At 38.0% G+C, this 22,887-nt stretch overlaps 1 protein-coding gene across 1 annotated transcript in view; it reads left to right on the top strand.

Moving 5' to 3' along the window:
• Positions 1 to 11,597: 11,597 nt before the first annotated feature.
• Positions 11,598 to 22,887, top strand: part of nlgn1 (neuroligin 1) — a 256,532-nt gene continuing 245,242 nt past the window's right edge. Inside the window, 1 exon segment of the mRNA XM_051122433.1 lies at positions 11,598 to 12,013. The gene's annotated coding sequence lies outside the window, so the exon portion shown is untranslated.

The following is a 22,887-nucleotide window of genomic DNA, read 5'->3' as shown; positions in this document are numbered from 1 at the left end:
TGCCTCGGAGTGCCAGAGTAATGCGTTGATTCAGCAGCACTCTCTCCGAGTGGAAAGGCCATGGAGTATCTATGGCAACAGAGAACCCAAAGCTTTCTTTATAACAGTGACAATTTTCTTCAGCTTTAGTTCCTCCTCCGGCTCTCCGTGTCTTTTTCTCGTGTCTTTCTCCGTCCCGTCCAATATGTCAGCCGGCTCTACTTTCAGGACTTAATGGGCTCATTATACACCAGGCTACCTGTTGCTGTCGGCTCACGTAACCCACCGCCATCATTAAGATCAAACGTCGGTTCCACCCAGAGGGGTCACGGTGCTGAACATTTAAGGAGGTAAAAGAGGGCTTTGATGAGAAAACCCTCCCAAACTTGTTTCCTTAAAGCGATATTCAGGTTAGGCGTAATAGGTTATGGATAGGATGTGGAAAGTCTGTAAAAAAGGCGTAATTAGATCTTCCAGGGCTCCAGAGATAATGGAAACCAAAACTGGGATTATTCGCATGTATCTCCCCATTATGGGCGCGTTTTATGAGGTATACCTCCATTACAGACATGAATCTACTTGTAAATGATCAAATGGAGAAAGATTAGAGCTCTTACGCGACGTAGCACCTGCTCACCGATCCATTTACCAATTACGCCAATAAAAAGTCGAGGAATCTAATAGAAAAGTAGGATTTGCTTGTTCTTCCCGGCTCCAGGAGCCATTACAAGAATGGAGGTTGTTAGATATTTATCACATTTCCCAACACAGAGCACAAGATCTTTGGCTAAAAGGCATCTTTCTGAAGGCAAAATCCATTTGAGATGTCGAGCGCTCAGGTTATACTATCCGCACGCTGTTGATTTTTCACCGAGTTTAAACTCATTATGCTACCCGAGGGAAGCTTGGAGCACAGCGCGCTTGATAAATTCAGCCTCTTCTCCAAGGCTTTTCTCTCCATCTCCAACGCGCCGCTCTGGCAGGTGGAGGGAAAGTGCGCAAACTTCTGGGGCCGAGCAGTTTTTCCTGCCCTACGCTGTCAGGAAATGAGCAAGAGATCTTTTTTTACTTCAAAGAAGATAGATCGCTTTGGCTTCGTAACCCAACCTGATCAAGCTAGCGTCCCGCGTGTGGCGGAATACAAATGAAGTGGTCGCACCAACCGGAGACGTTTTACCTCTGGCCCGCAAGGACGGAACGGAATTTCAAAGTCGTTACGATTTTTTCTTTGAGCCTGCGGAGAATTCCAGAAGCAGACGGATCTGCTTGACCTTGCGTCGGATGAGAAAAACACTGCGCTTCCTGTCGTGTTTCGTCTGGAAATTTATTCATCAAATGTGAAAATGAGCTGAACTCCTCCCACCGCCTGTTCACTTTTACTGGGCTGACGTATCGGCGGGCCCATGCGCGGCGGATACGGGCGGCAGACGCTCGTTGATCAGCTGGTTCGGCAGGGTCAGGGAAATCTAGAGGTGCCGGTGCAACAAGCTCTCTTATTACTCATTACTTTTAATGGCTGGGTCAGGGTAGTTTAACGTTGAAAACATGATGACACAACAGGTGCCAGATTCCAGGGCCATGTAGGCTGATTTGAGTGGTGAATATGAAGAGGTTGGATGTCATTACTCCAGATGAGAGTAATACATTCATGAATCAAATTACTCAGCTTGAAGAGATTGTGAAAGGTTTGGTGTACTGCAGTTAAACCAACTTTATTACAGTACTTTGATTCATAAAAGTATTTCTCTCATGTGCTGTAATGATGACATAGTTATGATGTTTATTCAAAATTGTTTCAGAGCATATATATATATATATATATATATATATGTAGTATACCATTTATAAATAAAGTATTACTATTATTATTAAAATTATTATTATTATTAAAGTTTTATAAAATAATAATAATACAATTAATAATTAAAACAGTATGTTTAGGTAACCAAATTATTTTAAATATTTTTTTAAATACAATTTTATATGTACAGTGCCCTCCACTAATATTGGCACCCTTGGTAAATATGAGCAAAGGTGGCTGTAAGAATAAATCTGCATTGTTTATCCTTTTAATCTTTCATTCAAAAAATTCACAATATTCTAACCTATCATTTAAGTAAAACCATGGAAAGCAGGGGGAAAATCTCTTTATGAAATAAATGTTTTTCTGTAGTTCATGTTGACCACAATTATTGGCACCCAATTATTGCAATGTCCTTTATTCAAGATAACAGCTCTGTGTTTTCTTCTTTAATGCCTGAAGAGTTTGGAGAACACCTGACAAGAGATCAGAGACTATTCCTTCATACAGAAACTCTTCAGATCGTTTAGTTTCCCAGCTCCATGCTGGTGCTTCTTCTCTTCAGTTCACCTCACGCATTTTCTATAGGGTTCAGGTCAGGCAACTGCGACGGCCATGGCAGAAGCTTCATTTTATGCTCAGTGACACATTTTTGTGTTGATTTTGATGTTTGATTTGGATCACTGTCCTGATGGAAGATCCAACCACAGCTCATTATAGAACTTCTAACAGATGCAGTCAGGTTTACATTTTTTATCTGTTGGTATTTGCTAGAATCCATGCCATGTATCTGAACAAGATGTCCAGGACCTCTGGCAGGAAAATAAGCCCACAACATTAAAGATCCAGCAGTATATTTAACCGTGGGCATGGGGTACTTTTTGTACCAAACCTATCTTGAGTGTTTGCTGCTCTTTTTTTTAGTTTCATCTGACCACAGAAGCCATTCCCATTTGAAATTCAAGTTGTGTCTGACAACTGAATATGCTGGAGTTTGTTTTTGGATGAGCAAGGAGGATTTTTCTTAAAACCCTCCTGAACAACATGTGGTGACGTAGGGGCTGTTTGAATTTTTTTAGTCTTTTGGCCCCAAGACTCAACTAATCTCCAATTCTCCTACTGTGATCCTTGGAGAATCTTTGGACACTTAAACTCTCCTCTTCACCATGCATTAGGACGATATAGACACACGTCCTTTTCCAGGCAGATTTGTAACATCTTTAGATGACTGGAATTCTTAATTATTGTCCTAATGATGGAAATTGGGATTTTCAATCCTTTAGCTCTTTTCATACAGCCATTTTCTATTTTGTGAAGCTCAACAATCTTGTTCTGCACATCAGAACTATATTATTTGGTTTTATTCCTTGTGATGGATGATTAAGGAAATTTGGCCTTTGTGCTCCTCATATTTAGAATCCTGTGAAACAGGAAGTTATTGCTGGACAATATCATACTCCTAGTCATTCTAGTGTGCTAAATAAATGCAAATATGAATGGGAATATACTTCAGAGATATTTTACTTATTATAATTTCTAAGGGTGCCAATAATTGTGCCCAACATGCATATGAGAAAAACATTTATTTCATAACGAAAGTTTCCCCCCACTTTTAATTGTTTTACTTCATTGAAAGGTTAGCATTTTGTGAATTTTTTGAATGTAAGATCATAAAGATAAACAAAGCAGATTTATTTTCATCTTTGCTCATATTTACCAAGGGTGCCAATATTAGTGGAGGGCACTGTATATGTAATATTATGTAAGTTGAATTACTTTTCAAATAATTGTATTTTTGAAATATATTATTGTTGTCCCAGTTTGTAAAATCACTGCAGCATTCACAGTGTTGCTTTATTTCAAATTTACAATAAATGAAATATGAATATATTGAGAAAATATCGCACATACGCAGTATTTCCCAGTCCTGGTGAGGATTACTCTTTCAGCACCACGGACAGGTCCAGCTAGACGCAGCCCAACTGTGCTGTTTTGCTGGTGCCAGGAGCCTGCTAGGAGCCAGTTGACCCCTGTGTGACAGCATAAACAAGATTTAGTAGAAGCTCAATATATGCCACGCCGCCTGGGTCTCTCCACCAGCCTTCTATAATTAAAAAAAAAGTCTCTCTGTGTGCTGAAAGATCTATGCTTTTCTAAAATAACTTGGTAGTGAGCAAATCTCATCCTCCTACGGTTGCAAACGACTTTCTGATCAGCACTGCTATTAGAGGCTGCTTCATTAAAATGTATTATAATGGTAAATGGTTTTAGAGTAGTATCATAATGCTGTGGCAGAATGAAGATTGAAGCAATAGTATGCTCTGTTTTCTCAGTCATTTTTGACGTGCTGTATATAGTCGTGTTGACTGAATATCCTCACAGAGTTGGGTGCTGATTCAGTTTCAGTGTTTAGCCAAGAGGGCTGAAAGCTGCGCTTCAGAAAACCGTTTATGGTCGCAAAGGACGCTTTTAATTTCAGAGGCAACTCTCTTCTCTCCCAGATTCATTACAGTTTGATGATATCAAATGATTGCCCCCCGCTCTAAAAACAATAGGCTGCTGACTCCCCTTGGCATCAGATCTGAATCTGACGTCTCACTCCTGCAGAAATCGATAGGAGTCACTTTGCTGGAACATGTCTGACTCTAACCATATTCTTTTGAGCAAGAGAGATGCTCTCTGGTTTCATTCAGAGTTACAGTGAAAGGCACTGAGTGGAAAACCATTCCAGAAATGCTCAAATTCGACTCGCTGTTCCTCAGGATTCATTTGCACTTCTTTTACAACCTACTTATCTAACTATCACAGTCACTGAGTCCCGATTCAGAGCGGCCACTTTAGTTTTCAGGACAAGTTTAAATCCAGATCGCTTCTGGTCTCCTATCTGACTTCACAGGGCAAATAAACAACACTGTCCCAACTTTTGGCTGCTATGGATCACCCTATCTCTGCCAGCCTGTCTCTTATTGGTTTCATACATTTTAATAAGATGCCAGCACTGCGTTTTCCAGTGTTAAATGTGGCAGATCCTCTTTCTGTCTTATCATTTTCTTATTTAAATCTGACATGGCTGAGTGCGCAGCTCTTTACGGAGAGGCAACAGTCTTTAAGGTGATTTATCACACAGCAAAAGCAAACTCAGCCAAAGGCAGGTGAGGACAACAGAACAAAAGACACGACAACGGCCAGGTTTGAATGGAGACATTTCTTTCACTCTGCAGTACGACTCACAATATGATTTAATCGCGTTGGCTCTCAGTGTTTTTCAGCTGATGCACCAGGTGGATTTGGAAGGATATTTGGTTATATGACTGATACCACAGTTAGGTGACTACCGTCCCCCACCCACTTTCATCCTCACACAACCCTGGAAACACACGGGACAGGCTTTATGCAGTGCTGGAAGCAAGCAGTAATCACAAATGGAAGCATTATCATTTTGATTAATGCGGTGGTGGATTACAACTTGCCCCTTTCACTAATCACCCAGGCTGTGTACCCACCGTGCCTTTGCCCCGGGCCTGCCATCCACTGTATCCATTAGAGAGCGCCAGGTTTAGTCCGTCTCCAAGAACCAAGTGCTCTTTCTTTTTCATTTCTTTTCTACTTCTGACTTTCTTTTTGTTATGTGTATACACACACATCGTGTTTCAAAAGTTTGGGGTCAGTATTAGTTTTTAGTTGTTGCTGAAATAAATTGATTCAACAAGTAAACTGTAAATTGATTGATCATAAATGGCAAAAAAGTAATACTTTAGATTTATAAATATTTTTTTAAATGTTCTGAAATAAGGAGTCACATTTTCTTTGTTAAATAAAGATTACTTACACTATCAGAGGAAGAAAAAAAAAAAATATATATATATATATATATATATATATACTATATATTAGATTTTTACATTAATAATGTAATCATTATTCTATTTATTAAAGCCAAGTATGAAACTCAAGTGTTTTTAAGCATTTTGCATTTATTCCAAAATAATATCTCAAGCCAGTAAACAATAAACAATATATTTTATTTGTGATCTTATGTTCGGCTATTCTTTTTAATAGTTAACTTTTAACTATTTTTGGAATTTTTCGGATCATCAGTCATCAAAGCTCAGTAAATATTGGTCAGAGACACAGAGATTTATTTTAAATTTCACTTTAAATAATAAAAAGTTGATCACTCACTAAAAACTCTCACATATCATATTTTCATGCCATTTCAAGTCATATTTTGATGTAACAAATTGGTTATATGTAATTGTGTTGTTTACTTTTTTAAATTTGTCTTCCCATCAACGCCTTTATTCAGACTGATTTGCGAACACAGAATGCGCACAAAATCAAGAGACAGAATTTATCACATGAACTAATCACAGACGATAATAACCAGACTGGAGTAAAATTCAGGTTTGCATCACAGGAATAAATAATATTTAGCAATTTTTAAAATAGAATACATTTATTTTAAATTGTAAAAATATTTCACAATATTACTGTATTTTGAACAAATAAATGCAGCCTTGGTGAGCATTAGACACTTCTTTCAAAAACTGGTTCTGATGCTGGTAATTTTCTCCTGGGACATTATCCTTTAAGTTTACGGTCATTTTCTTTAACTTTACAAAATACAATTCAGTGTGTAATTCAAAATATGGACAAAACACCTGTGAAAAATGAATATACTTTCTTATTAACACAGTACATTGGAGCCTGTTTTTATAGACTTTTCTTAGCAATGTAAAGCCATTAATAATTAAACTTTAAATTTTACCCTAAAATACCAACACTAAAACTAAAGTAATAATAAAGTAATAAATAAATAATCTGAAATAAGAAAATGTTGGTACTGGTTGGTAAAAATCTTATAAAAAAATGAAATTGAAGTAAAATTTAAATAATACAATTCTATAAAAACTAAGGATGCATGACATTAGATTGTATCGATATGCCGATATTTTTTTAATCATTATTAGCCGACAGCTGATGCCAATTCAATTTATATATATATATATATATATATATATATAAAGACTTCAGACTGACAGCTGAATTTCTGGGAATTTTGTCTTTGAATGGCCAAGACCTGCCCAAGAGGCCATTTGACTGACAGGTAAACCAACCAATCACATGTCGCCACAATAACGGACTCTTGGACATATTTTAAAGATTCTATGTCGCGAAATGTAAATATTTCACATACTTGAAAATCCAGAGTTTAGTTGATACTGATCAAGAGCTCATTGTCACAGTTGTAAACACGACAGCTTTCTTCTTGGATGAGAGATTTTGGTGTCACGGCGTGTTTGTTTCCAGGCGGAACGTTAAAGAACGCGACACACGCGTCTCCCGGAAATCCTGTATAATTTAACCAATCCAATGACGACTTTGAAACTCCTTAAGTGTTTCCAGATAAGTGTGCCATAGGCATCAGACGTTTAGCTAAAGTAAAGCTAAAGTAAAAGAGCTGTAAAAATTCTAAAAAAATCTTTTAGAACTCCTTGTATTTAAGCTTTTATAATTCATTTGAAGAAATATCTCACATATTAATGAATAAATCTGTATATATTAACTATTTGCCTTAACAGCAAGGCATACCAGCATCATTTTTTAAGTCAACCAGTGCCAATATTTACATTTTAAGCCTTTATCAGCCAATTCCGATAATGTATAATATTGTGCATCCCTACTAAAAAACCCTATTTACAGCAGATATACCACCTGTGAGTTACTGCAATTAGCCTTAGTTCAGCAGCAGGTACCGTAATAGAGTGCCTATTAATTTGTGGTGTTGGTTATTTATAGCCTGCCCCCCTTTTCTCCCTCCTGCTGTAAGGAAGTGTACTCACAGAGGGAGGAAAGAGGAAGTCGAAGAGCGAAAGTGAGGGAGGCAGCGTCTGCAGTGACCCCTGGGTGCCGGGAGCAGGGCCGCTTCTCAAAGCCCGCCGGAGGCGCATCAGTTATTACACCAGCGTCTGCCTGGCATGCCACGCTACACTCGGGGCGATGCCGGCGCATGCTGTAGCCTTTCATCTGAAGCCTCTCTGCGTCTCCCCAAACATCTGGCCACACGTTTGTCCTACATCATGCCTGGAAAATGAACAATTTGCTTGCCGGTGGCTGCCTTTGAGTGACAGCAAAGACAACATATGGGAGAGTGTCAGGAATGGCAGTGAAACCTCACAAGCCTATTTAATGCGCTCGCTACTGTACAGGAACCCAGCAGAGATGTCCTTCTGAAAGACAGGTCTGACTGTCAGTGCGAAGCTATCATCTACAATAATTGTGGTGGTCGATATTGTAGTATGTGTCATTATGGCCGGCGTGCTTTAAAGTGAGATTTGTGGATTGGCCGTTTTTGTCTGTGGGTTTGAATTCTCCAAGTGAGGAGAGTGAGCGCTGTAATTGACATTGTTTGGAGCTCTTAGCTGATATTAGAAGCTGAGGTGGTTTGCTGAATGCTAAGCTTTCATCGTGCTTCTGTTGAAATGTAGCTTTTAGTTGCAGTGGGTGGAATGAATCGCAGCAGAGGTCAAGCCAGTGATCCACTTTTAATGACTGCAGTGTATTAATGTGAAAAGTGCATTAAAACATTCAAAGTCTGGTGCAAAATTGAGCATGTCAATTAACACGTATTTATGAAAGGATATGAGATGGATTGACACGGAGCAAGATTAGCAAGGACGATTCTCGCCTTTGTGATTGAAAATTGAAAAAAAAAAAAATTGAGAATTTCTTATCTTGTCATGTGATAAGATGTGACGGATTATACTTTATATGGTGATACACCCGTAGTGACAGCTGAGGACACTACAATATTTCTCTATTTTAATAGATATTCATTTTTATGAACCAATATAGATTCTTAAATCCCAGACAATCTTTTGGTCTATGCGGTTTTCAGTCGATGAATGAACAGTACATAGTGCCCCTTCCATTCAATAAATCACAAAAGCTTTGTGCTTTGTTACTTTTGATATGAAAAGGTCTCAGATTCAAATTCTGCCCATTTCATTAGGAAATTCAAGCAATAAATACTATTTTGGCGTGATAGATCATTGTAGCCTCTGTGTACTCGTCTGTGCGTAATCAAACCCGCAGCAAAGGATTCGTGACAGTTTTGTTTTTGTTCTGGATCCCCTGCTCTGCTGCTACACTGCAGCGTGCAGGCCACCAACTTTACAGGGGTGGGAATTACAGTTACAAGTTCCAATAGATCACCCTCAGTGCATTCCATCAAAGTGACGGACTGCCTTCAGATTTTTCCGTCACTGATAAAAAAATTCCGTCAATGATGGACAATTTTTGGTTAACACAACCTCTGATATATATATATATATATATATATTAATACTACAGGGCTGTGGAATACCTGAATCTGATTATTTCCTTGTTTTGCCACAGAATTACGTTTTAATATGTATGGAAAGCACACACTCTATTTCACCCACTCTCTCTCCCTTAGGCGCACATACATACACGCTAATGTTGTTAGCACTGCTCTGATGATAAACAATTTAAAAACTACATGCGAGGTAACAAGGGTGCTGTTCCTGAAGAAAATTAACTTAAAGTTTCACTATCAGTAGAGATGCTGCTGCCGATCACTTTTGAGAGACGCACAGACTCAGAGAGGTAATTCACAAGCTTAATCTCCCTCTCTTTTACTCTCTTTCTCTTTCCGTCTGTGTCTGTCTGTCTGTCTAAACTTCATTATTAACTGCATTAGTCGGCTATCAACGGCTCAAGCGTCGTTACTAGGCCTAAAATGACATTTTGGAATTAGCAACTGAAGCGTTGAATGAGCTGCGTAAGAAAAAAAATCCTACTCACAATAGCGTTTTAAGGACAAAAAACAGACAAATGCCTTGAAATACATCATCTGATCAATGTCTTGAGGTGTGGTAACCATAGTATAAGCGGAATAACTGACTTCGGTTCGTTGAATTCTTAGAAAATAATGCACATCCGAGGTGTAACGCCCACACCACTTCGCTTCATGGCTGTATCACCATCTCAGGTGTGCATTATTTTCTAAGAATTCAATGACCGTCGTCAATAATTTCTTTTTTATATTCCTTATATATACATATATATATATATATATATATATATATATATTATACAAAAACCTAAAAGTTAAACTTAAAAAAATACATTAAATAAATGAATACACATTTTGTATATGGCTATTAAAAATAGTATGGTCATAAAAGTCATATAAAAATTGGTTCCAATAATACACTAATGTCCAAAAGTTTAGAGTCGGTAAGATTTTTTTTTTTTTTTTTTTAACATTTTTTTAAATGTTTTTGAAAGTCTTGAAAAAAAAGACTCTTTTTAGAGTGCTATGAGGCTGCATTTATTTGATCAAAAAAATACAGAAACAAAGCGTAATGTGAAAAACAGTTAATGAATAGAAAGTTCATAAGATCCACATTTATTTAAAAATCAAATTATTTTGTAGCAGCGCAAAAATCTGTCACTTCTAATTGATTTAATGCATCTTTTGATGAATAAAAGTATTAATTTGTGTCATAAATAAATTAATAAATAAAACAATTTTGTAGGATTTCTAATCAGGCGCTAAATAAAGACTGCCCATTAAAAATGCTTACAGCCACTGGAATGCTTTGGGGTCTCAGGGAGACTCTTTTCAACCGGCGAACTGAATTGTTCATGACGGCAGCATCAATTTTATATTTAACTCTCTCAAAGGGATATTGAGGACATTAGTGCAGTACATTGCCTCTCATCAAGTGATTCAGAGCATGCTGTGACATGTGTGGAACCTGCCCAGCTGTGACGCTGCAATCGCACGATTCGAATGACAGTTGAGGTCTTCCTACTGGAGACAGATCCCACAGCACGAACGCACAGACACTAGTATTTCTTAATACAGCAGCTACGCTGTTGAATTGCATCACAAAATGTTTAAAGCTTGTTTTCGACAAGGTCTGATTAAATGTAAAGTTTTGCTGCACAAACTATGAAAGAGAATATTAAATGTGTAACTCTGTGGAACATTTTTCATTGGATATGAGTGAACTTTTAAGTTTTCATGGGGTTTAGAAAAGTATTTGTTTGGTTTCCTGAAGTAAGACAGCACTGAAGTTGAAAGTCATGTCATGCAAAGCTGATAAATGGAAGGAATCTGGTCTCTGAGAATTAAATTATGATACGCTAATGCATATTTTATAGTGAAATTATTCAGATTGTTATTTTTTATTTATTTCCCAGATTGTTTGTCTTAGGAGAGATGGGGATAGATGAAATGGAGTCTTTTAGAGTAGGCTCTCAAGGGGACTTTAAAGTAAGTGCTTGCTTAGGGTTTCATTACACTGCAAGGGAGGGTCAGCTGTCTATTACGATATAGACATAGACCTGTCTGTTGAAGAACTGACACATTCCCAAGAGACCCATTAGTAAAATCCCATTTCTGTGAGTAGGAGAGACCGTGGAGTGTTGTAACAGTAAGTTGTAAAAGTATCAGTTTAACCAATTAGAAATGAGCTACAGGGGGTGAAATCACAGGCATGTGACCACTGAAAAAAATTATAAGGATGCATCATTTTGTGCCTGTTACAGACGTTCAGGTTTCTGTCGTAGGCTAGTTATCAGACAGTGTCATTTCTAAATAGATCTTCTACCTGAGCATCTCATTGTCAGCGTTCTTTACAGTGATATTAGGTTTGAGAAAAATCACAACCTATGAGACCGATGGTTTTTCAACAGTTGCACTTGGGAAAGATTTTCTGTGTCCCTTTAAAAATATCCCCAGCAAGAGCGTTGCAGTTCCTTTACCAGCCGCAAGCGGCGTCTTTGCTCCACTTTTGAGGCGCTCACATTCAGTTCCTCTCCGTACTGAGGGCAAGTGGAGATATCGGCGTTTTATCAACCCGCGAACCCACAATCGTGAGGAACGAGGGTAAAAAAAAAAGCCCTCTCTAGTCTTTTACCTTCATTGCGACACCTAAAGAACTGCACCGGGATGTGTTTTTTTCTGATGAGACGACGGATTGTGGATTAACATCAGTCTTAAAAACTGCATTAGGGAAATCATATGCTGTTTTACTCTGCGAAATAGTTGGACCGAATCATGTCGCTGTCACAAATGTTTCTTGCTTGAGCTTTTCCTTCGTTTGGATTGTATTTTTTCCCTCCTCCCGCCGTCATTAGTGGGAGACGCACTCTGGAAATGTAGGAAATGGGAAAGAGTATTGGAAATAGATCTTCATGGTAATTATGTGGATCATTTTATCTATCTGGCGAGCTTCTTGCGTTGTTTGTTTGTAAACGAGACTGTCGTGTTTTGTTCATTAAATAACGGAAAATATAAATATTCGAACGTCAAAGAGAAGAAATAGCGCTGTGAACTTGAACTGAATTGCAAGACTCCAGGACTTAAATAAAACTGCTCTAAATGTGATATTGTACATGAGCTTTCGGCGTCTGTAGTTACCTTGTAATGTCTTTAAACCGAGAACATCAGAAGGAAATGTGGTGTGCTCTAACTTAAAAAAGCCTTTAATACAGTCTGCAGCCCTTAAAGATCCATTATCACGAGTCGGGTGTATTTAAAGTGTACACTAATGTGGTCACCCCTCAACTTGTGTGAGAATGCTTCTGTTTTGATTGAGGTGATTCTCATTTTACCCCTCTTAATTATAATTAATCCGACAAATTAGTCGAGATCATATTAATTGACTGATAATGAGGTCTTGGAGGAACCTCTGACTCAGACGGCTTTGACGTCGCGGTTTTGTATGGAAACGCGTGCGTGCGCCTGCATCGCCTATAGTGGGATTTTATATTTATATATTTGTTTCTTCGATGCATATCATACTGAGTGATGGAATGGCATTTTTGACTATCATTTTGCGTTAACACTGCTGCTTTCGGTGGGCAACTTGTGCAGATCTCATGGCGTAGTGATAGAAATGCCGGCGTGATGATCAAGCAAACTTGCCATTCATGGTCGACGGGACTGCGTTGGTATAAACGACAGAAAAAATCTCCTCTTTCGACGCTTTAGATGTTTGCTGCTGTTTCAGTGTTTTTTTTTTAGTCTAGACGCGGTTTAAGTTAGAGAATAGCGGTTTTTTAAACATTTATGATTATTGTTAACCCAAAAAGGAATATATATGATCATTCAGTCTCCCTCATGTCGTACCAAATCCGTATGACTTACTTTCTTCTGTGGAACGCGAAATAAAACGTCAGTCAGGATGACAGCCTGAGTCGCCATTCACTTTCATTGCGTCTTTTCTGCATGCAATGAAAGTGAATGGCGACTGAGGCTGTCATTCAGATAAACGTCTTTTCTGTAGCACAGAAGAAAGTCATAGGAGTTTGGAACAACGTTGAGGGTGAGTAAACGCTTTAAATTCGCTTTGTTCGTTTCGCTGAGGCGAACTGTTCCTTCAGCGTTAAATACCGATGTTTTCACGACACCCCAGCGTTAAAATTGGACAATTTAGATTTTTTTTTTGTCGACTAGCACTTCATGTCAAACTTGCCAGATGTCCGGACAATGTGGTCAGTTCGTTTTTTAGGTAAAAACATACTGAGGTAACATTAAACGCGCGTCTTTTACTAATTCGTGGTGAAATATCACTTCAGGAAGTAATTATATTTTAAAATAACGACTGAAGGTCGTCTGTATTGTCATACATCGTAGTTTTGTCAAAAAACTAACCGTTTTTTGGAGGTTGGTTTGTGTTTCTCCTGTCTGCCTGAAGACCAGGTACCAAATGTGTACAGGGGAGGGAGCCAGTCCATAAATAATGGAGGCTTTGACTCTTCCCGCTAATGTTGCTTCATGGCTTCTGATAAATGAAGACAGCCGCCTCCAAGGCCCATTTGTGTCTTCACACGAACACGTTTTATATACTCCGCCATCCTCAAAGAAGTTTTTCTTATCTTTTTGCTCCAAATTCTAGATAAAGACGCACTACAAGCCTAGCTAAAATACGTGGCTCTGATGCTGCTTTGATTCTGTGTGAATGCAGCATCAGTGCAGCCTTTAAACTTCGCTGATGTCATAACATGGAGTATTAAAGGCTAATTTAACACTTGTGTTTATTTCATATTTCTATTAATCTATCACATTTCTATACCCTGGTGAAAAAACCAGCATATGCTGGTAGGTATGTTTTGATGCTGGTTTAAGCTGGTCCTTTGCTGGTTTTTGCTGGTCATGTTGCTGGTCAAGGACCAGCATAAACCAGCTAAGGACCAGCATAAACCAGCATCAAAACCTACCTAACCAGCATCCCAGCATCAAAACATACCTACCAGCATATGCTGTTTTTTTCACCAGCGTATGCATACTTTTATATAAAAATGTGTGTGAATAGTATGTAACTGCATTCCCCCCCACGTGGTATGTAGATGTGCAGTAAAGAAAGCCTAGTTGCTGTCAAGATGCTTAATGGTGTCACCCTAAAGTTTACTCTGTGATTGGTTGGAAAGTGTTTCCATTTACTGAGTTGACATTAAACCTTTGTCGGTTACATGGTGATTAATTACCAGGGCTTTGTTCTGCCTTCATTGACGCTCTTCATTATGTGATATGAGGATTGCTTCATAATCAGCAGGCAGAGTGTACGTCACTGTTTGAAAGTGTGAAGGAGAAAGTGATGAGTGTGTTTGTGTGGATTCTGAGTGGTTGTCTTCATAATACACCTACGTTTCACCATCTTGGAGGTGTGTTGGTTTACAGTCTGAAACTAATATTGAGTCGTGATCTTGGCGAGACACATTATGTATCTACGGATGTACATTATACTGAAGGTCTGCTATTGTAGTGATGTGATTTCACACTGAGGTTTATATTCATCTGAGGCTGAATAGTTTCTTTTTAGAGATTATCATAATTACTATTGTGTGCCTAGTTGTTTAGACAGAAGCCACAGTGAGATTCACTCTCTCTTTAAAAAGGGATGAAGCAAGATTGTATGTGGCAGATAATGTGACATCATTGTCTGGTCACACTGTTGTGTTTTTGGTCAGTTTAGCTGCTTTACTTTTAAAGGTGCGTTGAGTAACAATTTTATATCTAAAGAAATCAGCTGTATTTATGACGGGTTTGTTTGAAGAATGCACTGTATACTCACATGAGATGAAAACTTATTCATATCAGTGTCATGACTAAGTCAATATAACGTATGATTTAAGGAATATCTTATAAAATTCAAAAGGTATAGCAGTCATATAATTTGTTTAACTTAAATTAAGTAGGTGCTGTTTTTAAAGACCCAACAAATTGTGTTCATTTGTAGATGCAGTATCAACTGACTGATAGCAATTGCGTATAAATGTATAAATATTGATAAATATATATTTAAAACCACAATATTGCTCACTTTATCCTGATACCTCTCCTATTACTGGACACATACAGTAATAGTGTAAATAAATGACCAATATGATTTTTTTACTATATCAGAAACGTTTTTGTGATTATTATTAAAAATTAAAAAAACAAACAAAAATTATTAAAAAAACAAACAAAAACATAAATAATACTTAATGCACCTTTTAATTAGGTAGTTTGGAGTCCACATTCCAGCCATTCAGACCATCTTATTTAACAATGATGTGCCTCAGATGCATCCAAATGTTTCTGAACTCTCAACTACATTGGCGCGTATGGAATATTAATTCACTGATCGCGGGCCATTAAATGTGATTAAGGCGATGTGATTTGTCTTCCTGCATACATCCTGGGTTGATCGTAGCACCCGTTGTCTCTTTACTCTGCTTTATTGTGCAGACGAATGCCTTTGTTTGACTGTCTCTTGCTTGTTTTGTTTTGTTTTTCTGCTGCAAGAAAACGATTATTTTGCTGTAATCATTTAGGCATAGCTGACATCGCTGTTTGCAGCAAGCTGGAGGGAAACGACAATGGTTGCCCTTTGAAGAATACGCAATGCTGTGTGTTTCACATATCTGTGCTGTCAGGTTCGGGATTTGCCGTGCATTTGATGAGAAAGGCATTAGGCCCGCTACAGCCTGTTCACCTTTTATTATTTCCTCGTGCCTTGATCCTTTGGCAGAATTCAATTCATCTTTCCAGTGTTGTGTAGATGTAAACTTGCAATCATTTGATGTGTGTTGATTCATTTACTTTGTTAAAAACAGCTGTGCTGTTGTTTTAGGTGACAGCTTCTATAGTTGTGACATTAAAGACTGAAAAAGAGTAAGCTCAGACAAAAATGAAAAATCTGAGATCAGTTACGCACTCTTATGTGGTTCCAAATCTATAAGACTTTTGTTTGTCTTCAATACACAAATGAAGATATTTTTAATGAAACCTGAGAGCTTTGTCTCTCCATTGATAATCCAGGTAACCAGAATGTAGAAGATCCAAGAAGTTTATGAAGACACTGTAAAAGTAATCCATGTGACCTAAGCAGATCAAATGACCAGCTAAATGTTACTCACTTTATCTGACAGCTCTCTTATTATTGGAAATATCTGGTTGCAAAATAAACAGATTTAGCCTGAGTATTATGTGAGTTGAGTTTCTCACCCTCATGTCTTTCAAACCCCATAAAACCAGTGCTCAGTAGTTTACTTATGAATTGTAACCTATTACTAATTACAAATTACATGTTGAAAATTGTAGCGAGTAATGATTACTCATTTTAGCTAATGTACTCTGACTACTTTTGGATTATTTTTAGATTTCTTTTGACCTAACTTGTTTATAGATAAAAAAAAGAGAGAATAAAATAAATGACCATTAACTGACATCAGAAAATATATGTTGTAAATATTAACTTTAAATCTTAGGAGGACTTACAAAAGGGTTTGATTTACAAACAGTTTGGGAATCCTTGCATCATGGAAAAAAGAACTAGGGGGAATCAATAAGTTGAGTAATTTGCTGTCATTGTGTGAATAATTTGTAATCATGTAATCCATAAAAAAGTAACTGTAATCTGATTATTAGCATTTCAAAATGTATTATATTCTAATTACATGTACTTCACTTTTGAAGTCTGGTTATGTAATCCAGATTACATGTAATCAGTTACTACTGTCCTCAAAACACAAATGAAGATATTTTTTTTTAAACCTGAGAGCTTTCTGTCTCCATTTGAAAGTTCTGGTAACTAAAAGTTAGAAGATCAAAAAAACTTTACAAAAACATTGTAAAAGATGGATAGATTGGTTTAATCCAGGTCTTGTGACATAAACATTGATCAACGCACATACATAGAGCACATCAAATATGTTAAAGGGCTAGTTCACCCAAAAATTCTGTCGTTAATTACTCACCCTCATGCCGTTCCAAACCTGTAAGACCTTTGTTCATCTTCGGAACACAAATTCAGATATTTTTGATGAAATCCGAGAGCTCTCTGTCCCTCCATAGACAGCAAGGAGGTCCTACCATGGTCAAAGTCCGAAAACACAATTGACAGTATTGACATTGTTAAAATGGTCCATGTGACATCAGTGGTTCAACTGTAATTTTATGAAGCTGCGAGAATACTTTTTGTGCGTAGTTATTTTAGTTTTCTTTGCGCACAAAAAGTGTTCTCATAGCTTCATAAAATTATGATTGAACCACTGATGTCACATGGACCATTTGTGTGTCAAACCAATGATGATAGTTTCTCTTGAATCTCTTATTTTATTATAAATATCTTCAATTGTGTTTTGAAGTTGAACGAAAGTCTTCTGGGTTTGAAACGTCATGAGGGTGAGTAAATAATGTTGATAGCAACAGTTGTGTTGAAGAGCAAGAAACATGTGCTTCGCATTTTAGTGCTGTTGATAGTGCTCTACATGTTTAGACTCTCAAAAAACACAGTCTTGTGAAGATTTTGTTTCCTGTTCTGCTCATTATGTTCCTCCTGCAGGGTTTTTATGAGAGTGTTATAGTTAGGCACAATGATTAGGGTTGATGTGTCTCTCTCTCTGATTCCGTTTTCAGAACAAACTTGGTTTGATCCATTGTAAATGCAGCTTTCATCATGGCTGAAGTGTTCTTCTGTTCTCCCGCGGTTCGTTCTGCGTTGTCCGAGAGCCTTGACCTTTCTCCGTCTGTTTGTGTGCAAACTGGCCGCCATTTTTATGATCCCTTAGGATTACAACCTTTTTTCCTCTCTGTGGGAAAGGCATTCTCTTAAAGGCAGTGGAAGTCAAGCACAGGCTGTTCTGAGCACAGAAAGTGGCAGACAAAGTTAAACTGTCTAAATGGACTGGTGCGTTTGTTCCGGAGAAGAACACAGTTCTGGGAAGCAATTGGCTACCACCCCCTGTCGTTATAGCAGTCAAAATTCCACTTCCCACCTCTCCATCGGCAGTGGAGTGTGAGGACGGTGTGGATCGATGGGCGCCTTGTCGTTCTAAAGGTGTGATAGGTAGGCAGCCGTGTGTCCTCTCCCTCCCCTCCCTCTATCTCTGCCAGCTAAAGCCGGTGTTTACACTTGGACACCTGTCTACTCTTCACACTCGCTTCAGACAAAAGATTTAACGTAGGCTGCCGTACGCTTGCCAAATTTGAGAACAGACCCTTTGTGATGGCTGCGTTTGCACAAAAACTAAATGTGTTACTATTAATTGCTCTATGCTCTTAGAAATAAAGCTTCCAAAAAGGGGGTTTTCCCACCGATGCCGTTGAAGAACCATTTTTGTTCCCGATAATAAACTTTTTGCTAATCAGTTCTTAAAAGAACCATTTTTTTTCTCCCCCACTCTTAAAAAATAAAGGCTCTGTATTGGCATCTGTGCTTCCATGGAGAACCTTTAAAGAGATCCCAGGGTATTAAGACTTTGTATGGATTAATATAACATAAATGATGTCTCTTACTGAAATATGTAGTAGAAACCTAAGAAAGAGTCAGTTACATCATTTTGTACATATTTTGGTCTGTGAGATGGTACAAATGTGCGCTACCTGTTCCTGTTGGAAAATAAAATACTGGTACGATGACCACAGCTACTGAAAGCACTTACAGGTGACGATGGATATAAGCGTAGGCTTAAACCAAATGCTGTACCATCAGTTTTTTTCGACACAGGGATTCTAAACGCCCCTGGATATTGAGTGAAATCCGCATTGAGAGACTCCTTCAGTGGCTGTGGTGTCATGACAAGCATCGACATGTTTACATCCTGCCAGAATGGCATCTAGCGTTTCTTGTTTTTGTCATTGGTAAGCTCTTTCAGTACCTGTGGTCTACTAAATGCCTCAAAGGCATCAGGGCTAAAGTTGAGAGAACCATGACGCAAGTCTTTAGGAAGTAATATTTATCCACAGGCATCTTCCCATTCTTTTCTCCTCTTCTTATCACTAGGAAAGCAGTGAAGACTTACAAATCTTCACTTGTTGCACTTCGACTGAAAATTACAACCACAAGCCGCACAATGTGGCATCGTAACAGCATTTTATTTTCCAAGCTAAGTTGTGGTAAAAATAGCAACATGTAACGGCAGTAGCTTACTGAGTGTACCCATTTTACATTATCAAAATAATGGTGAATCCCCCCCACAGTCAAAATATATATAATGGCTTTAATGCGTTTTCAGTTCCATATTTCAGTAAAAGATATAATTTAGGTTATATGAAGCCATACGCTCTCAATACCCAGGGTTCCCTTTAACATCCACTTAGCCTTTCCATTGGACAAAAACGCTCTTTACAAACTTCATAAAAGGTTTTTTTATTTATTATTTTTTTTTTATGGTGAACTGTTCTTAAAATATTTTTTTCTTAGTGTGAAGGACATCTAAAGAACCTTGTTCCACTATAAACAATGTTTTATCCAATGGAAAGTTTTCATGGGTTTCCATGGGTTTTTCAACCAATGATACCAAGAAAAAAACTTTATTTTTAAGAATGTACAGTGGGGAAAAAAAGGTTCTTTTAGATTAATAGAATATTCTAAATTAAAATTTCTTAAGGGAACTTCAAAACAATTCTTTTATGGCATCACTGTGAAAACTCCATTTTAAAATCTGAGTGTTGTGTGCAGAACATTTTAATAATCCTAGGAACCTTTTCCCACTATTCGCTTGTTAAGTCTGACATCAAACGTCACCTCTTCCGTGACTTCCGGGTCCAAACGCTCTATCAGATGATAGAGCAATCGGTACTAATTATACGCTCACAATGTGATATAATACTACCAAAAAATTATAATCCTACCCTTTAACTCCATTCCGAAATCCCAGATAGCCATACAATTAAAAAATATAAATATGAATAAATAAACATAAAAATTATTTGTGTTTGGGAAGCTGTGAGCACGGAGACTGTAGTGTACACCATAAATTTGAAAACGTTTAGCTTACAGGAAATCTCCCATCTCATGTTCTCCCTCAACTTCAAAATCATCCTATATCGCTGTTTTACCTTTTTTGTTAAGTGTGTTTGATCTCTTTTGCATGTGCACTTGGCAAAGACTGTGTCGGAGCTTCTGCAGTGATGTAGGATGATTTTGAAATGATTTTTGAAGTTGAGGGAGAAAATACGGTCTGAGTTTTTCGACATACCCTAACTGTCTTGAGCCAGAATACACAGAGTTCAAGGACTGCAAAGCAAGAAGAGCATAAAAAGTATTTAAATTGTATATTTTTTAAGTAAATAACCGATCGTTTCGCTAAATAAGACCCTTCTTCCTCTGCTGGGATCGTTTACAACCACATTTGGGATCGTGTGAAGCTGCGTTTAAACTGCATTTTGGAAGTTCAAAATCGGGGCACCATAGCAGTCCATTTTATGGGGAAAAATGCTGAAATGTTTTCCTCAGAAAACATAATTTCTTATCGACTGAAGAAAGAAATACATGAACATTGTGGATGACAAGGGGTTGTGTAAATTATTTGTAAATTGTTGTTCTGGAAGTGGAGATCTTATTTAAAGGTTTAATATAAATAAACAGTGCTCTTAAACGGCTGCTGAGATAGTATTCTCAAGTCAAATGAGTTGGGGTTTGGACCCGGAAACAGCGTTCGTTTCTCACATTACGGCATCACTTGACAAGCCCATAAAGAGCCTTTTGTTTAATGGAAAGGTTCTTCATGGAACCATAGATGAAGACTGAATTTCATTCTAATCTCTCTTCAAATCCAGGATTTGGGTCAGGTCAGGTTAGGATTGGATCTGTTTTTCCATTCCATTCTTTTTCACCTACCTTGAATGCAGAAAGCTTCATGATGTTTATCTTCGCCACATGCTTTGCACGCTCATTGACCAGAGGCTAATGTGACATTTCTGTGGGATGAAGACCTAAATGTCCCACACGCAATAATCAGGCTAAATCTGTCAAGCACTTCATGGGTTTTGCAGATATCTCTTTAAAGCCTGTGTTTGACTCTCCTCATATTAAGAACAATAAAACTGCACCTATTTTTTCCCTCCATGTTGATGTAATATCAGTGCCTTCCTAATCAATCTCCAATTATGACACTGAGTGTAATTGAATTTTCTACATGCAACTTATTTGAATAGATTGTGTACTGTGTTGGAGAGCGTCATGGAAAGCAGGTCATCTACTTGCGTTATAGGAAATGTAATGCAATCTGCATATTTCATGTTAATCCCACACGTGCAGCATTCAGATTCATGATCCTGATGCCCTTGCAAATGTGCATGTGGGAGGAGCCGCTTGCTCAGAGACACCAAGAGCAGAAAGCTCTCACTGTTGACAAAGCGTTTTTGGTTTTCACACATTACAGTGGTAAACTGGAGAACTTGCACCACAGAAATCACAAAAGGCAGTCGGGTAAATGTTATTAATATCTGCAAACTTGACTTGATGTGCCTATAGGCCTGTTCACAACAAGAACGATAACTATAAAGATAACTATATTAACGTCCACACCAGCGGACAGTATCGCCTGTTATTCTAACCGCATAATTATTTACTTCCTTATCCTCAAACCTCTTGGTCAGAGCTGCCTGAACGACATCAAAGCTCAGTTCTTGTTTATACATATGGGCGTTAGAGGGGATGTGCATGCATGTTTGTATATGTGAAGAAGCTAGTGGGAGTGTTTGTGTTGGCCAGGCAGATATGCCTCTAGCTTTACCTTTGTAATGAATAATGCAAAGGCCCAGTGGTGGTCATACACCTCAGCATTTTTGCAAGCGTTCGCTCTTGCAGGTGCTGGGAATGAGTTACGTGTAATTACGTGTGTGTTTTTGTAAGCGCGTAGGCATGCACATTTGCATATGTGTTCGTGTGACTCACAGAATGGCCTTAAAATATGGCATTGTAATATTCCCTTGACTGCAGTCGTCATTGAAAGCGGTACGCATCAGTAAGATCAGCTCAGCTGCGGCAGTCTACGTCTCGCTTTGTTTTTGTGTTTCAGTTCAAATGATGACTGCATGCATGTCAACTGAATAGCTCTGGCCAGCAGAATTAGTCTTCCACTCTTATTTCTGCTCGGCATCTGCTTTCTGTCATCACGTCTTCGCATGGGGCTCACTGCAGTCTCGGGAGATGGACGAGTTCTCGTTGTGCATTACTCTAATGTGCATTTCTTTTACATACAGTGTCATCAGAATCTTAAAGGGATAGTTCACCCAAAAATGAAAATTCTGTCATTAATTATTCAGCTTCATGTCGTTCCAAACCCGTAAGACCTTCATTCATCTTCAGAACACAAATTAAGATATTTTTGATGAAATCCGAGAGCTTTCTGACCCAGAAAGGTAGGAAGGGCATGGTTAAAATAGTCCATGTGACATCAGTGGTTCAACTGTATATTATGAAGATACAAAAATACTTTTTGTGCACAATAAACCCCAAAAATAACAACTTTATACTGCCGCCATTATCAGCATGTGAGTGTAGAAACGAAAACTGATGTCAACTGTCACTTTGTTGTATCACTTTCGAATGATGTGTGAGTGGCGTTACTGACTGGACTAATGATATGATGGATTTACTCCATCATGCAAATGATGGTAATTTTTAACGAGTCTTTGATAGCAGCTCTAATAAACACAGGGTCTTCTCAATCAGACCTTAGATTCCCCAAACTCGCCAGTACCACCATCCTGACCTGCAAGCTAAGCATATTCACACATAATCATATAAACTTTGGCCTATAAATTTCTCCCCAAGTCTTATTGCGGTTGAGAT

The sequence above is a fragment of the Labeo rohita genome, chromosome 11, assembly GCF_022985175.1.
Source record: "Labeo rohita strain BAU-BD-2019 chromosome 11, IGBB_LRoh.1.0, whole genome shotgun sequence".
Taxonomy (NCBI): domain Eukaryota; kingdom Metazoa; phylum Chordata; class Actinopteri; order Cypriniformes; family Cyprinidae; genus Labeo; species Labeo rohita.
This window is presented reverse-complemented; position numbering and strand designations above follow the sequence as displayed.